General features: G+C 41.8%; 1 long non-coding RNA gene across 3 annotated transcripts in view; it reads right to left on the bottom strand.

The window, feature by feature from the left end:
* Positions 1-17,848, bottom strand: part of LOC149918713 (uncharacterized) — a 79,880-nt gene extending 62,032 nt beyond the window's left edge. For 2 of the 3 annotated variants that reach the window (XR_016465305.1, XR_016465307.1), the window contains exons 1-2: positions 15,108-17,848; positions 13,427-13,583 (exon numbers count right to left, since the gene is read on the bottom strand). This is a non-coding gene — a long non-coding RNA (uncharacterized LOC149918713). The remainder of the gene's footprint in view (positions 1-13,426; positions 13,584-15,107) is intronic. The other variant, XR_016465306.1, reaches the window with a different exon arrangement.
* Positions 17,849-18,153: the final 305 nt, after the last annotated feature.

Below are 18,153 nucleotides of genomic sequence, written 5' to 3'. Positions count from 1 at the left end.
ATAGTGCTTAAGAACTCTCAATGAAAAATAGTCTGGTTTGTTAACATCTAATCAGAGGACTTCACACTGAGCTGATAAAGTAAAATGGAATTTTGTTAAAGCGCTGGAAGTTGATGCGGTGTTTTGTTACTGATAGTCACATTCTTAGCAAGACTAACAGTGTTTGTATGATCTAATTAGAAGGGAAATTGAATACAAAATGTTATCATATCTTAAAATGTGGACACAAGATGAGTTAGTGGAAGTTTTAACATGCTCGGCAGGAAAATGATGATTAGTAGCACGCATGTGACTTAAAAGCTTTGAACTCTTACATTTAAGAATGGGGAAAATTAAAAATGATTTAACTAAAGATGCATGGCTTCTATTTTTCTCTTTTCTTCAGAAAACTCTTCAAGGAGTGCTGATCCAGAATTGGCAGAGGAAGTGGTGGAGCAACGTAAAGCCCTGTCAGTGTTGGTCTTTCATCCAGACTTTGGAGGAGACACAGCACTGCTTACCTTACTCTGGAAGCTTACTGGAACTAAGCAGAGTTTGCCCATCTCAATAGCAGTTCCACAGCAGCATCCAGCCAGAGTGAAACTTTCCAGTGCCCCAGCATATGCAGTCCACAAGGTCCGGGCAGTCTGCATGACAGCCAGACCCACAGCAATGAAACTCATCTTCCACTAAAAAAAATCCCACCTCATTGTGTGTACACACTCATGTGTAATCAGTCACACCACAGCTGTGGTGATAACGTTATTGTTGACTGACCACAGGAACTGTAATCGCTGTGTCAATCTAACACTTTTTTGATGAGATCAAGGCAACGTGGAGACAAAACCATCTGAGGTTGTGGAAGCCTTATTTCATGTTTTTACTTCTGACAAAGCTGAAGATTGTAGCAGTGACTTGTTTTTCCTGGTATACAGAAATGTGTGTGTTTGTATATTGATTTTTCAAAGCCCACCAAAGTCAACAGGGAGTTTCCTATTTATCACTATTGGTTTTAGCTTAAACCCTCTGGGTCTGACATTTACAGGAGCTAGCAACTGGGCAGGGACTCCAGAGATCAGGTTTATGCAACTGCTTTTTCCATTTGTCTCTTGATGACCTAAGTCACCTCTCCCCATGACTCAGTTTTGCCATCTGCAAGGAGGTAGAAAGCTTGACCTTCCTTCAAGAAGGATTTCATTCTCAGAATGAAAATCTAAAGACAAGAAGGACAAAATGAAATGGGTATTCTTATTCTGCACTTGGAAATCAGGCAAAAAGGTAAAAATACGCATGGTAAAAGAAGATGACAAACACAATCCATTTGAGTGAAGTGTTTTTGCTTCTAGAAGGCAAGTTTCATTCTCAGAAGAATTTATTTATTGTTAGCAAACCAATTTCTCATCTGCAGCTGCAGAGATTAGTAATCTGCGGCTACCACACTGTCTGTTTTCAGAATGTGTCATTATCAAACTCTTCTTAATCACTGAGTTAATGAACTAGTGATAGCTAAAGCTGGTTCCCAGCCTTAAACCTGCTCTTAGAGAACATGAGAAGCAAAACTTGCCTTTCTACTCCTTCAGGAAGCATTGAGAGATTGAGCTCATCTAGGAACCATACTGGAAAAAGAAGTCTGGAGCCTGATCTAATCAGTGGAAATTCTCCTCACCTCTGTAGAACAGGGTTTTAGTCCCATATCCAAAAATAAATGTCATGAATTTTCCAATGGGTAACTGTATCTTTTAAGAATAATCCCTGATTGGTTTCCTGCGAGGTGGCAGACAGAAGTGCTCTCATCAGAAGCAATTGTAAGCATCTCCCTCATCACAACGCTGTAAGAAAAGTGCTTATCAGCACCCACAGCTATTACACGTAGATGATTGTTCCACAAAGCTTCTGCCTTACAAATGCATTTAAGACCATTTTTTAGCGATGGCCAAGCCAAGGTTATACATTCGCATGTCTGGAGGGCATTTTGGAAGTGTGTGGCTGCATACTTGGAATGAGTGAAATGAGTGAATCTCGCATGTTCAATTAAATTTTCATTGGTTTCTACAGCTACTGGAATGGTATGTGTTGAGGGAGGGGGGAAATCTGAAGTCCAGTCACATATCTGGAAACAAGGAGGAAGAACATGGGATTAAACAATATCTCAGCTCCCCATGATTCAGCAACAGGAGCTCTTTGGCACAAAAATCCTCTATTAAATACAGTTTTGGAACCAGCCTGATGGTCAGGGAGCACTTTGTATTTGCTTGATAGATTTACAATAGGATTTCGTTGGCCCTCTGCTCTGTGTTTATCTGGCCCTCATTTTGTTAAGCATTCAAAGGAGTACCCTTGGGCTCTGACTGCATGAGAACCAAAATTGCTGAACTGAGATGGCTGAGATTTGCACATCTTGTTCGGGAGTCCATGAATCCTTGGAGATAAGTGTGGAAATCTCACTGAACTGGTTTGGACAAACTCGCCAAAGCATCAAAGTGAGTTTCTAAGTCCTGCCACTACAAGATGGAATTTGGAGTGTTTTCTTTCACAAATAGAAATGTTAAATACAGCAGTTCTTGTAAATCAGGAGCACCCTAAAATAATTGCTATGTACTTCTGCTATCGGCATGGGCAAGTTTCAGTGAACAACAAGTATCTCACTGAAGTTCAGTGAGAAAAAAAAAATGGAAATGGAAATTAAAAGCGACACAAAGTGACAGTAAGGTTCTAAGAGTGAGGGGAAAGATGGGTGTTGGAGGTACAAGTCACCAAGGCTGGCCTCAGCCCATGAGAGGAATGATCATCTTGGGTGCCAGTAAAAAAAGTAGATGGGGATGTAACACAGCCTTGGCTTCCCAGTACCTCACTGATGAATTACATTACAAATACCATAATGGTGTTTGTAACCAGAAAAATCTACAAGCACCTAAAGATTTCAAAGATGGGAAAATCATTTTGTGGATGACAAATACTGAAGAATTACTTAAGTAAGAACCCCATAGCCCACCACTCCTTTTTACTTTGGAGCTACACAAAGAATAGCTGAGGTATAATGTGAAACTTGCTCCTCATTTTAATCAGAGAATGTTTTCTTCTCTACTTCTTGTAGGAACAACAGTTTTGTCTTCTCTATGGCGACATCCCCCACTAGAGAAGGAGCATAAAGGAAAAGTGTAAAAGCAAAAATAACAAGATTTAGCCCTTTTTAAAATATTTGCTCTTGAAATAAATAAACAACATCAAAAATATATTATTTTTTTATTGAGACAAGGCTTTTTCCTCTTTATTTATCTTAAAAAAGAAAAGCAATATTAGTATTTAAAAAAAAAAAAAAAGATTACAGTTTTCCCTGCCTTCCAGCCACAGATGTAAGCCACATTAAACATTACAGAATTGCCTGATGCTAAGATGTAATTGTTGACCATAGTTGTGTTGGTCGTTTTAAGGAACCAGACCCACAGCTTTGATTTGGTGTCACTGAATCAGCCAAATCCAAACACAAATTCAGCCTCAGTTGTTTAATGTTGGAAGTGTGGCTCAGAAGCCACCTCAATAACCTTGCCTACTAATTCTTTTGGGTTCTGTGAATGAAAATCAGAGATCTGGAGTATGGGTTACACTGGACTTTTTTTTTTTTTTCTTTTTAAAATTATTCTGACCAAAAGACTGTTTTTGCTACTGTGGATATTTATGTGGTTTTCTGTAGTCTGATGTAACCCAGAATGGGTCAGGACATCCTGAATTTGTCTGTAAGCAGACTAGCATAAAATTACAGAGAGACTGAAGTCCACATTTTGGTATCTTTCCACATGTATTTCATTTAAATAAATATCAGCAAAGTACAACCAGCTAGTACAGAATGATATTTTACTAGATTTTACTAGAAATGGGAGCTGTGACTCTAACAGCCTGGCTGAGTTTTACAGAAAATTGTGAATTTATATGTTATTGGTGAGTTATTTATTTCCCTGTTTTCGGGCATTTTATTTTTATTGATAACATCTGCAACTGAACCCACATCTGTTTACCAAGAAACAACTCCTTTCAAGTTGTTTGTTCATGAGAGTTTCATCCCATTTTGCAAGTTAATATGTATTTCACACAAAAAATAAAGCTGTAGTTATTTGCAAGACAGAAAAGATCTACTCTGCTAGGTGAAGGGGCTTCTCTAAAGAGCACAAATATTAATCTGCAAACAGATTGCTGCCAAGTAAGTTCTCCTTCACATCATGTCCTTGAGAACTTGAATGCTTTATGCACAGTCACATAGTCTTGATAGAGAAAAGCAACATTAACTTCAACTTCTCTTCCATTCCCATTGCTCTAATTCAAAATCATCCAGAATTCAGCTGGCCATTTTAATCTGGGGGCTTCTAAATATGAATCTTCACTTTTCACCTCTCCTCCATTGGCATTTCTGAATATCTAAGGTTAATTATAATAATTTTGCAACATTTATCTTTACCAGCTAGTCTTAACAAAGCAGACTTTGATTCCTGTGAATGCTAAGTTTTGGAGTCTTAAGGATGGGTCTGTTACTTAGCTGCATAAGAATGAGATATTCTCTTTAAATGATCACACAAAGATTTTATGAAAAATTCACTGAAAAAAAACAATCTTAGGAAGGGACACATTATAATCAGCAGTGTCTATGTTTGTCTATTAAGCAGTGAAAGAGAATTTAAGTTATCATCCTAGATTCAACACAAAATACCTGGAGATACAAAGTTAGGAGAGATGAACTCAAACATAAGAATTACATGTCAGAACTACTTAGGATCTTTTGAAATTACTTTTATATGAGTAGTATAATAAAGCTTCTTCAGGATACAGATTTAAAATATATATCACTAAATCTACATCTACAAATGTTAGAACTAATGATCTAAACTAGAATGACAGAATGATAGAATCACAGAATCATTAAAACTGAAAAGACCACTAACATCATCTAATCCAACCATCAACACACCACCACCATGCCCACTAAACCACATCCCTCAGTGCCACATCTACACATCTCTTGGGAACCCCCAGGGATTGCACAACCTCCCTGGGCAGCCTGTTCCAGTGCCTGACCACTCTTTCTGAGAATAATTTTTTCCTAATAACCAACCTGAACACCCCTGGTGCAACTTGAGGCAATCATCATTATTATTGATTAGGGCCCAAAGGTTTTCTTTTTATCCTCAGATATTCAAGATAACATAAAACCTTATAATTTCATTTTAAGTTAAAATCACAAGATTCAGATGTTCTGAAATTCTGCCTTAGGTATGTGTATGTCTTCAGACATACACAGAGTCAGCACCAAAGCCCAGGTGTTCACACTTCCATCTGGACAAGGAACTCTACAGCACCATTAGACAGGCATGAACCTAAAATTCACTATTCAACTCATTTGCTCAGAAACACCCCAACCTGCAATGAGAGTATCTTAGTTTTTGCTAATGTCCAGCTGCACACTCTCATACTCAAATTCTGCAAGAATCTGCAGAAGCACCTGATACAAGCAAGTGTGCTCTGAACAAGCCTTGAAATTGGTAGGCCAATACTAGGGTAAATACTAGAATAAATACTAAATACTAGAGTAAGGGAGGATGTTGGAGGGCAGTCAATAAAGTGGAAATCAGACTTGTCTTACCGACATTACTGAGTAACACTAGAATTTTCAAATGGAAATCTCAGAAACAATAGTGGAAGTTTTTTTGTACACTTCCACACAGTGATGTAGTGCATGTATAGAGTTATGTAATAAATAGCACAAAACTGGTTAAGTATGCATGTATGTATATGAACATATACTTGTGTGCGAATATCTGTGCAGTTTGCATGGAAATGTACTATTACTGTTTTTATTTGCTGGGCTTTCTTGTTGAAAACAGTGCTGTTAACACACCAACTGATTAAAAACAGTGGATCTTCTCTGTTCCAAGAAGAATCAGTTACATTTAATCTTCTCCTCAGAGCACAAGTCTGGAAATACCTTGAAAAATTAAGGAAATTTTTGCTCAGCCTTTCAGTCTTATCGTGTACGTAGAGATATAGAGAACTGTCTACTGACACAGAGAACAAAAACTTTGCTGTTCTTGATACTACCGAAGGCTTGAACCTCTTAAATGATAGCTAGTGACAATAACCAGCCTCTGCATTATAGGAAAAACACCAAAACAACAAGGAGCACATGCTTCAAACCAAAATATGAAAATAAAATATAAAACAGTAGATGGAGAGAGAGATTCCACCTTCTAAGTAGATTTTTAAATCAAAGGGAGACATTGTGATTAGATTAAGGCCCCAGAATGACAACAAGTTAGCTTTTCTTTTGAACTCTGAGAGGCTCCCAGGATGAAGTGGTGTTCAAAGACAATTCTTTTGCATGAATAATATGGGGGAGGGTTTAATTACCACCTCCTCCTCTCATTCTTCATCTTCTCTAACCAGAAAGCTCAGGTTTCAGTAGTTTTGTTTCTCACTGACACTGTGGCAGACTGGGGGAAGGGAGAGAAGGAGGTAACACTACAAGGCTGGGAAAAGAAAGCAAAGCAACCAGTGAGCTGTAGCAAAAAGGACAGAAAATAAAAAAGAATAGGAACTTCATTCTTCATATACAGAGCAATCTTTAAAAAAAAAAAAGGGGGGGGAGGGGGGGGTAGGGGAAAGAAAGGAGGAAGGAAAGAAAGAAAGAAAGAAGGAAGGGAGGGAGGAAGGGAGGGAGGAAGGAAGGAAGAGAAAGAAAAGAAGGGAGAAAGGAAGAGAAAGGAAGGAAGGGAGAAAGGAAGAGAAAGGAAGGGAGAAAGGAAGGAGAGGAGAGGAGAGGAGAGGAGAGGAGAGGAGAGGAGAGGAGAGGAGAGGAGAGGAGAGGAGAGGAGAGGAGAGGAGAGGAGAGGAGAGGAGAGGAGAGGAGAGGAGAGGAGAGGAGAGGAGAGGAAATCCCACTGATATAATAAATTGCTAGATAGGACACTATCAGAAAATGTTATTTTTTTTGTGCAAAACATTCCTGGGGCTCAAAACTCCTCTCACTCAGACCAGTCACTTTATAGCTACATGTGAACAACAGTATATATTCTGTTTGAGCAGCTCTGAATGCAGTTTCTCTCTGCAACAGACTCAGAGCAAGAGTGAATGCATCCTCCTGTTTTCTGTGTGAGTAAACATCAAATTCATATCGCCCCTGTATTTATCTTGTCACTTTTCCTCTTTGTAATGGATATGAAATTACGTATGGTTCATGTTATTGCCAGTAACACTGAGCAAAAGGCAAGCATAAGTCCTTTTTATGTGATTTCAGATCTTTTCAAATACAGTAGGTTAAAAACATTGATTTGAGCTCGTATAATATTCACAGCGGAGAGCAGAGGTGAGAAATGTTATTGGTGAATATTAATATTACAGTATTAATATTATTGGTGAATAATTATTAACATTACGATCATCCACAGATCTTTCAATATATCCACAGTGAAGGTGCCCTCTCTGGACAACAGGAAAGCTCTCGGCACAAATGTGAGATACAGGGATCTTAGATTTCCTCACTCCAACTGATACAAAGCTCTGTCTGCAACACTCAGCACCGAATCCCTTCTGGCTGCTCTCTCCCAGACATGTGCCAGCTGAGGCTCTCCGACATGCGGCGTCCACAGCCGTCTGAACCACACGCACTTCCTGATGAGAGCTTTCCCCTGCCAGGACTCTACACTGAGTCAGCTGGAGCCGATCACCGCAAAGCTCACATTGGGCAACAGCAGCAGTGTGATGAAGCAGATTCCTCCCAGGTTGCTCTGTTTCCAGCAGGTTCTGACTCATTTCCCAGCCGTGCCAGGCACTGTTGGGACACCCTGCTGGGAGGTTACAGCCGTGTTTGCTCTCCTTCAGCTCCTGCCTGGTTGGAGGTAAAGGGAGCAGAGCAGAAAGTTGGAGCGCATTTAATTGGGTCCAACTAAAGGACACCAGAGACCTGGATAAAGGTCTTGTGCTTCTGCTGAGTTACCCAACAGGAGTTGGCCCAGAGTGCCGAGGACATTCTCAGGACCTTTGTCTGAGATCAGGTTTCCGTATCATCGGCTCCTGTGCTAAACAGTAATAGGCCCTCCTGGAAAAGCCCCTGGGAAGCATTTCCACCTGAGCATCTGAAGACTCAGCACAAGGACATCAAAGCTTTTGACCAGGTACTCGGTTTTCCTTAGCCTCCTGCACTCACCTGGAGAACAACACTGGTCAACCCAGAAACAAGCAGACTCACAGGTACTCATACAGGCAAGAAACAAGATACAAAAAATAAACACTTAATCCTCATTTAGGGACTTTTTACAGCTTGTAGAGATGATCTGTGAGCCCATGCTGTGGTTTTTTCAGCAAAGCATGCCAAATCCTGCACCACACAAGTTGCTGCTTGGGTGTTTGTCAGCAGCAGAAGGAGCTGAGAAATACTCAGGAAGGCCATAGGGAAGTAGGATGCTAGATATTAAAAAGAATAATGATTTTTATATTTTACTTTGATGAAAGACCTTTTTTGTTTCAGAGGAAGGATTGGAGATGCACCAGCTGAACCTACCACCATGAACAGGCTCTGCCCAGCTCTGTGCATTGGTGATCTTGTTTGATGGTTTGCATTTACCACAACATTGGCCAGCTGCTGAGGAGTTTGATCAGCCATCCAGAAGATGTCAAAAAAAAATGACACCAGAGGAAATGGAGATTCCCAGCAGCAGACATGAGATAAGAACTGAGGGCAGTTAGCAGCCCTACCCTCCCTGCTCTGGCTGCCCAAACAACCACCAAACTACCATAGGCAACACTGTCTCCTGGAACAGAGAAGATAGAGGCATGTACAAATCATCCAAGATTTATGATGGAAAAATTGAAAAGATTCATAAAACAAAATTTTCACTGAGCCAGAATCATTATTAATCCAGTGCAACTCCCTGTGACTAAGATCTGTTAAATTTCATTGGCATTTGAAAATGTAGATGTTCCATTGCACAGGAAAACGAGACCTAAGTGCTAGGATGTGCAAGGGGCAGTAGCTGTAGTAGGCATTTGTCATTCATCCTTTAGACTATTTTTTTTTTTTCAAAATCCCTCTAACTTCTGACAGGTTGTTTTAAGTTCCTCTATTTTCATATTTACACAGACATAATATGTCAGTATGTTTGACAGTCTGTGCCAGTTTGTATGAAATTAATCAGAAAGAGAGAAGTTTCAAAAATAGGAAGGTATTGTGAGTGCTAGGTAAAAGAAGTGGCCAAAAAATACCAGAATGGTTTCCCTTATTGAGACAAATATAGACACAATCTTTATTGGACACTATTACTTGGGCAAAATAAACCTTTGAGTCTTTGTGCAAAGCAAGAATGACATTCAGGATTACAGTCTGTTCAGTTGTAAATGGAGACCATAGGGATAAGATCAAATACTTTGCCTCATGGGGTAATAGGACAGTAGGCACTACCAGGCTGCTCATATGCTACATACTCCTAACTCAGATATTTGCAGTATCTCTCAGCTGAAAGAGAACCAGAGTTGGTTCCATCTTATTTGGTTCTACAGGGCTAAAGTATCAACATGTGAAAAATCAGAGTGGTTGAAAGGGATGTCTAGAGGTCCTCTGGCCCAAGCCCTGCTCCAGCAGGGACACCCAGAGCAGGAGACCCAGGACCATGTCCAGGCAGCTTTTGGAGATCTTTAAGGAGGAGGCTCCACAGCCACCAGCATCCTTTGCCAGTGCTCTTTTACACAAACAGAACAGAAGCACTTCATGATGTTCAGAGGAAACTATTCTATTTCAGTTTGTGCCCACTGTCTCTTGTCCTGGCACCAGGCACCACTGAAAAGAGGCTGTCTGTTCTCTCTGCACCCTTCCTTCAGAAATTTACAAACATTGGTGAGATCCACCCAAGCGTCCTCTCTGGGCTGAACAGTCTGAGGTCTCAGCCTATCCTTACAAGAGAGATGCTCCAATCTCTTCATCACTGTTGCAGCTCTTCTCTGGACTGTCTTCAGTATGTCCACATCTCTCTTGCACTGAGGAGCCCAGGTCTGGGCACAGTAATTCAGATGTAGTCTCACCAGTGCTGAGCAGATGGAAAGGATCACCTCTTTCGAACTGCTGGCAATACTTTGCCTAAAGTAGCCCAGGATACTGTTGGCATTCTTTGTGGGAAGGGCACACTGCTGGCTCATGTTCAACTTGGTGGCCACTAGACTCCTGGTTCCCTTGCTTCAAAGCTACTTTGCAGCTACCCTTTTTCACTGTTGGTGATGGGCAAAGAGCTAAAGTCCAAGGGCAGAGGAGAGTCTGAAAAGCTCCTCTGACATCTCTTATACCCATGTATGAGTTATCATCACTCCGGTCCTCCTTGACTCTTTGGTGCACCTGCATACTTCTTCTGAACGTGAAAATGGAAGCTTCTGTGCGTGGTTTTTTTTTTTTGTTTGTACTTTTGAGGGTTTTTTTGCTACTTCCTATAGGTAACATGTGACGCTGCCTCCTGAATTTTTAAGCTTACATTAAGCTTACAGTGTTTGTCTGAAATGAAGAGGCACAAATCTACGTATTGATTAAATAAATGCTACCGGTTCACCAACATTCATAGCCCTTTACTTTCTTCACCCGTAAGAGAGGATCTAGAGCAGCTGAGCAAACTCAGAGGCAGGATACAAGATAAAGACAGCTCTGAGTTTGAGGTTTTGTTTTTCCACTGCTGCATCCAAGATATAACAATTAAACCTCAGGAGGAGGTGAGGTGGCACACCATCATTGTGGACTGGGTGTGAGAACAGCACTGATACACAGATGCTGTGTTAAGGCCTGGAACTGGGCTCAAGCAAGAAAAGCCTCCTTAGGAATATCTCTGTATGTAAGTTCTCCCCTAGTCTAGTTCTGTTTTTACCATGATTTCTCTGTTTCTGTGCCTCCACCCAGGACATTTCTCTTTCCAACAAGGATTACAACTTATATAGATGAAGAAAACCCCCTGATCTTCAAAAGGCTGCAGCACATTGCCATAATGCTGTCACAGTATGGCTTAGCCCCGTCGATATAGGCAAGATCAAACAGCATCCTACAGAGTCAGGATGCTATTTCTTTACAACATGATTCTTCCCCATGACAGACTTGGCCAAAGGCCAGCAAAGTGAGTCTGCTCAGAGTGAATGGACTCAGAGTAATAGATAGAAGCTAGAGATTTATGCTACTGCAGTTGTTTTAATCTCCACTGTACTTACATCAGAAATCAAATCAAGACACTGTCTCTCAGTATTTCAGGCTTATCCAACCATCTGCAAACCATGGGTATGAACTTTGTAACTTGTATGTCATCACTGTAATTAAACATCTTCCATTTTTCTTTTAAAATATATTAATCAAGTAAATCAATCATTAATTGTAATTAATATCAGTTAATATTAAACTAAGGTACTAAGACCCCCTTAATGCATCTGTGTTAGAAGACCATGTGTCTGCTTTGTTCTGGAATTTGCTAAATTTGCTGCGTGTATGTAGAACTGAATGCAATTGAGCTTGCGTTGCATACTTATTCACAACAAACAGGATACAGCATATGCTTAGCTCAAACTCACTGGAGAAAAAAAAAAAAGAAGTACTAAAGAATTTATACAATTATATAGTTTAGTGGGATCTGAGCAAGTGCTGTTGACTGGGTGAAGAGATGAGCTTCCATCTCAAGTCTTGGCAATCAGCTACCTGTGAATTAGAGCCTGTTCACTGGCTCTGAATGGACACGTTATGGTTTATGTTCACACAACTGATTTTTTTCTGGGAGAAAAGACAATGTCTGTGTCCTATCGGAAACACTTCCCAACTACACAATTGTGTACATCATTGCCTGGGGAAGCACTAGCTGGCAGAGGTCAAAACCATACCAGGAAGGATGCTAAGAGTGAAGTTAAAGCAAGGTCCATGATGGGACCAGGCTGGAGCCTGCTGCTGGTTCTGAGTAATGTGGTACAGCAGACATAGCCTGACATGCTTAGATGAGCGTATTCAAAAGGAAAATTGTTTTCAACCTCAGAAAGCTGAGACCGCTACAGGTCACAGTGAATGTCGTGGGAGAAAAGACAGAGCTCTCCTAGGTAACTATTTGCAGACCAGATACTTGTTAATAGTCATGTTCAGCAGCATCCTGAGTTCCAGCTGGATGGCAGATGGAAGGTGGCACTTTTCCTCACTAGTCACAAACAGGGGGTGTTTGCAGATATCACGGTTTAAATAACAGCGTCATTGTGTGAGATGTAGATGGCTACTCCAAAAGTGCAATAAAATCAGTGGTATAAGGTACATTTAATTCTGTAGAAACATGCATGTCCCAGAAATGCTGAAGACATTTTCATAGTCAGAGCATTGCTGTCTCCTCCAGCAACAGTGGAGGGTAACCACTGACTTAAATACCAAAAGATGCAGCAGATAGGATGTCTCTTTAGCCACAATCGTAGAGTCATAGGATTACAGAGTCATTTAAATTGGAAGGGACACTTAAAGGCAATTCAGTCCAACCCACCTGCAATGAACAGGGACACCTACAGCTTGATTAGGTAGCTCAGACTCCATCCTCCCTTGAATGTATACAGGGACAGGGCATCCACCACCTCTTTGGGCAACTTGTGCCAGTGCTTCACCACCCTTTGTGATCCTTTAAGAGTCAGTCCACAACACAATCTCTCTCAATTACCCTCTACACTAAGCTACCATCTGATGATGAAAAGAGCTTGGACAGCTTGGGCTGCTTTGAGCCCACGGGGTATCAGATACAAGGACAGTGTGCAGCCTATGGTGGGGACAGCAGGGCAGTCAGCCTAATGTGGGAAGCTCATGCTTCCCCTTATTGCATTGGAACAGGCTGTGCCTACCCAAAGAACTCCCTCTTTTCCCATGGTCGATAATAATACTAATACACACTCCAGATGCACTGTGTATCACTGGGCCAAAACCTTCAATAACTGTGTGGCCACCTGACCAATGAATAGCCCAAACAGCTCAGCAGCCATACACACCAACCCAACCTCCTACTCAAACCATGAACCAAAAGACTCATGAAGGCCAGAGGTCTGCTGGGGCAGCTGAACACAGATGCTTGGTAGGGTAGTGATCCATCTCTCACTGAGATGGTGATGACAGGAAAGGGCAGTCTATTTAATAGCATTCACCTTTTTATCACCAACATTCAAAATGGATTGTGTTCTTGAGAAGTTAGCTAGAAAACATGTATTTAGGTAAAATCACAAGTTTGGGTGAACTGTTTAGTAAGTATCAACTACAGACAGCAGAGCATCCATAAATATAAACTAAAAGGTGTGCTGACCCCTTGTCTAAATTTCATACAGTGGGAGAAAGTCTAACTTAATTATTTCAATATATGAAAATTTTGTTTCAATTAAACTGAAATTCAATGAAAATTGAAACTTCATTTCAATGAAAACTTCATTTTGGTGAGTGAAGTACCTCTGAAGATCCAGATCCCCATGTCTTCATTGCCATGTAGCAGCTGAGGAGGATAGCAGTGCCCCAATTGGCAGAACTGCTGGAAGGCCAATCCAAACACCACGTTGCTGAAGACCAGGATAATGCTCCAGGTTGGCTGACACTCTCTGCATACCAACTGATAAAAGCAAAGCAATTAATAAAAGCAACTACCTCCAAGCAGCCATGGGGCTTTCTGAAAACCCCTGTAAATCAGGACTGTTCTGTCCAGCTTCTCCACCTGAAGGCATTTGGGAATGTGAAGGACTATTTCTCCATTCTGTGAGCAGCCCAATGGAGGTGAGAGACCCAGCACTCTCCCAGGTGAGGAGATGGTCCTCTTCAGGGAAGGTCAAGGTCTACAGACTGGTCAGTATCAGTGCTGCCCTGAGCTTGGCAGCAGGGAAGTTGCATGGATAAACATATGGCATCCTTGAGCTGCCTGGCTCTGGTCAGTTTAGTTTACTAGTATATTCATAGTCTGCAGGTCTGTCTTTCAGCTGCATATGCTCTTTGTTTTCTGTGATGCTATCTATGGATCCTACATGGAATATAATGCTGCTGTTCAAAAATAACTTTGAGCCATTCTAAACTGGGCTTTCACTGCTGTCATAGTAGATAACAGGCATGTGATTAAATCACTTCCCTTAAATTAGACTTCAGAGAAAGAACCCCAAACCGATCCACTTTTACTTCTGCTCCATGCTGGTTACACCTGAAGGCTCACTACCTCATATCATCTTGAAGGGCATTTTTGTTCATCCCAGCCAAGCATTCAAGACACATCCAAATGTACACGACTTATTCCCAGCCTGAACCTGAAACTTCTAACAGTTGGTTAGAGCTATGGCTTTCTCTCTTATACAAAACTGTTGGAAAGTTTAAATTTTGCATGAGTTATTTCATTTTAAAGACCAGTGATTTTCTCTAGATCCTTTAAAGTTTTACTTGTAAATAACCCTGGATTTAAATGCCCAGAATACAGTAGTCTCTAAAATACTTCTATATATAGTGAAAATGACCACAGAGCCTTAGGTCTGCCTGCATCCATTCTTCATGAGTGGCAACAAATATCCACAACATTTACATTAAAATCTGCAAATGGATTCTCAGCTGCCTTAAAATCATAATTTAGGGCACCATTTTGCTTTCACTTGCAGCTGTATCAGTTTTTGTAACTTTCCCACTTTCAGCAGGACCTGCTACACATGGAAACAGATGTGGGACAGACCCGGTATGTCAGTCCAATTGTTGGTAGTTTTGTGGAGTACAGGGACAAAACGAACTGCTCACTCACTCAGTCTGATGCCTTCGTTATGGAAATTCAGCTATTTTTGTACCGAGTCCAATAAATTGCACTGAACTAAAGCGTAGCTTCCAAAAAAGCATCCAAAGGATTTCAAAACATAGGAATCCACCACTCCCCTTCACAGTACAGACAACTATTAAAGAAAGCCCCCTATGAGATGTCTCATGTCTGACTCGAAAACATCTACGTTCAATTTCTAGCTTTTCACTGTTGTATGAAAAAGTTCTTTATTATCACTCATTTTCTTATTGTGAAGACAGATACTTATTGCAAACAATTTGCTTCTTGCATTTCTTTCTGATAAGTTCCACACAGTAGCTGACCTGTAATAAAACCGTGTGCGTAAATCCTTACCTCAGAAATGTGAGATAAGAGCCCTTCAGCCCGGATGGGCTCAGCCACTTCAGCTTCACAGAAGCTCCTTTTGCTTTTTCCTGCCAGCAAAGCTACTCTGGATGCTGTTAGGGCAGTCCTGCAGCCGGCAGCAGCCGGCGCCTGGTTACCACCCGAGAACATTCCCCTTCCCCTCACCCTGAGCAGCCGCTCCATAGGCGCAGGTAGGAAATGGCTTTGTGCGCTGCCAGTTATCTCTAACACAGATCTGTTCCCTGAAGCAATCAATTCAATATTGCAAACCGTGCTGTTCCTGGAGAGGGAGTAGGAATGTATGTGTGTGTGTGTGTGGTGTGTGTATGTGTGTTTTAGGCAGAGGATTAACATATTCAAGGGTGATAGAAAAGGAGAAGCAAAATGCACACGGACCATATCCTCAGGCTAAAAGCAAGCAACTCAGGCTAACACGCTCACAATTCACTCCCTAATTTGCTTTGAGGTAATTAATTTACTGAATCATCATCTACGTCAAACCCCCCAAAATACCCTTTTTCTGACCTCTGTCAGACAAATATCCATTGCCTTGTTAGAAAATGAGTGGTTAGTTCATTGAGATTATTCCCCTAAAGCCAGGAATCATTTACGTTTGTAGACAGTAGCAGCAGAGAAATCCTTTTTCCCCACTTCTGGTGATTATAAATCCCAATTAGAAAACAAGATTGTTTGATAATGGTAACCATGTAGACATAACATAACATATGAACATAGATGTGATACGCTTCTAATGAAACACACACATCCATTTTCTTTAACAATGTGTGGATTGGCATTAATCATATCCTCCTACTTTTAATTCCTTCCTCATAGCCAAACATAGTTTCAGAGACCTACGTTACCCCTCTTGCCCTAACAGTGTGATCATACAGCATTATGGCTGAGAAGGACGTAGCTGCAGACGTTAGAGACTCACCACTCCCATTATTATGTCATTTGCTAAAACAAAGTTGCTGTGTGATGTAAGTGCTTCTGTCCCCAGAACATGAGCGGGACACGAAGATTTGTGCCACACAAGACCCTGTCTCTTGATCCCTGTTCAAACCCAGAGAGGAAAGGATTAAGCTTGTGTGACAGTGTGTATTTGCACAGTAATATGCAATCATCAGTAGAGGAGAAGTGCAGTCCCCAGATTTAAACTGTTAAGAAAATGGAATATAAAACAAAGAAATAATGGTCCAAAAAGTCATTTGGTTACAACACAGCAAAGCAATCAACCTCATAACTAGATTTTATTTCAGAAATGATCCTAGATGTGTATTCCCCAGTGCAAACAAAACAGACAAGTGCCAGGTAGCCCATCAGAGATGGACAAATCCAGCTCCTTAAGGCATAGCTCACTGGGGTATCTATGTCCAGGTATGGACTTGGGCCATTTGTGCTATAATGGAAACCTCTCCTGCCTCTGGCAGCACCAGAGAAAAGCTGATGTTAGGAAATCATGCTTTAGGACTCACACAGATGCTGGGAACTTGCTTGCAAAACTGTGGACGTGTATAATGGTAGCAGAGCTCGGTGCTAGTTCCTTGCCTGCCTATACAACCAGTGTTCTTCATGTTATAAGCCTGGTTTACACTGGATATTCGGAAGATTGGAAGTGATAGTATGAATAAGGGTTACAGTACCATCTCACCACCCTTCTGCCCTCTGGCCCAGCTTGGAGCAGACATGGAAATGTCACCCTTGCCTGACGGCAGAGCTGTGCTGGGCCCTGTACTGGGAAGTGCTGCAGCACTGACCAACTGGAGGTGGTTGCTGCATGAGAATAGTGGTGAGTAGGGAGGAAAGCCTGGAACAGGAATGCCTGAACACTCTGTAGTCTAGGTGTCTACTCAAGAAGTCTGTCATGCTTGCTAAGCCCTCCTGTCTAAGAGATACTACAAACAATCACAAACACTTATTCCTAAAGCAGTTTTGCCCCTGCCCATATTACTTGTTCTTACTTTTTTGCTATGTCCTTTCCCCAGATGGCTGACTTAGGTCAGTTCTCTTTACATAGGGAACAGACAATGCAAAAGCAGGAACGAGGAGTCTGAAGATGGTAAGACAGTTGCTTTCCCTGGTTCTGCCAGGTTAAAACAGCTACAAAGCTTTGGCCTAAATTAATGGCAGATTTGCTCTTTGAAGCAGGCCAGCTTAGAATCATAGCATCATTATGGTTGGATAAAACCTCTATGATCGTCTAGTCCAGTCATCCACTTACCACCAGTATTGTCAATACTGTCCCTCAGTGCCACATCTCCACGTTTCCTGAACACCTCCAGTGATGGGGACTCCACCACCTCCTTGGGCAGCCTGTTCCAGTGCCTGAACACTTTGTCAGAGGAGAAATTTTTCCTAACATCCAACCTGAACCTCCCCTTGTGCAACTTAAGGCCATTCCCTCTCATCCTACCAAGGCTTCTCAAGCAGCTCAGCTTCCACATACATCCTAAAGCTCTTCTTCCTCTTGAGCACACCCAGAAACCTGAATACTTCACTATGGTACCCAAAAAACCTCCATCCACTTCAGGTAGCTACCAATTTGCAACCATGTTTTGGATACGGGGAGAGTCCCAAAACAGCAGGAGGTACCATGGGGTGAGGAGTCCCCTCCAGCTTCACCAACGGTGTCTGCACACCATGCCCTTTGTAGGCTTCACCTCCTGCAAGCAGAGAGCTTTGTGGGCCTTGAGGAAACGCGGGCTGAGCAGTCGAACATCGGGGGGGGTCCCGGTCGGGTGGGGAGAGATCCGTCAGCTCCGAGAAGCGGGCTGCCCGCGCTCCGCTCACTTCAACAGTGCCACCTAGTGCCTTTTTTCCATCAGTTCAAGTAGGGGGCTGGAAGCTGGGGAAATGCTGCTAAGGGAGAGAAGGAGCCCAGTGAAAGCTGCTGGAAGCCGACAGCAGCGGCTGGGCTGGAAGCTGCGGTGCCCTGCTCTGGTTGAACTGAGCGACTAATTCTAGAGACAAACTAACAAATCCGAAAGCATTTTTCAAGTTCTTAAACCGTCTAACGTGTTTCCGGGCTTGT

The sequence above is a fragment of the Phasianus colchicus genome, chromosome 3 (genome assembly GCF_987193195.1).
Source record: "Phasianus colchicus chromosome 3, bPhaCol1.hap1.1, whole genome shotgun sequence".
NCBI lineage: Eukaryota > Metazoa > Chordata > Aves > Galliformes > Phasianidae > Phasianus > Phasianus colchicus.
Note: the sequence above shows the minus strand (reverse complement) of the source record. Positions and strands in the feature narration are given on the sequence as shown.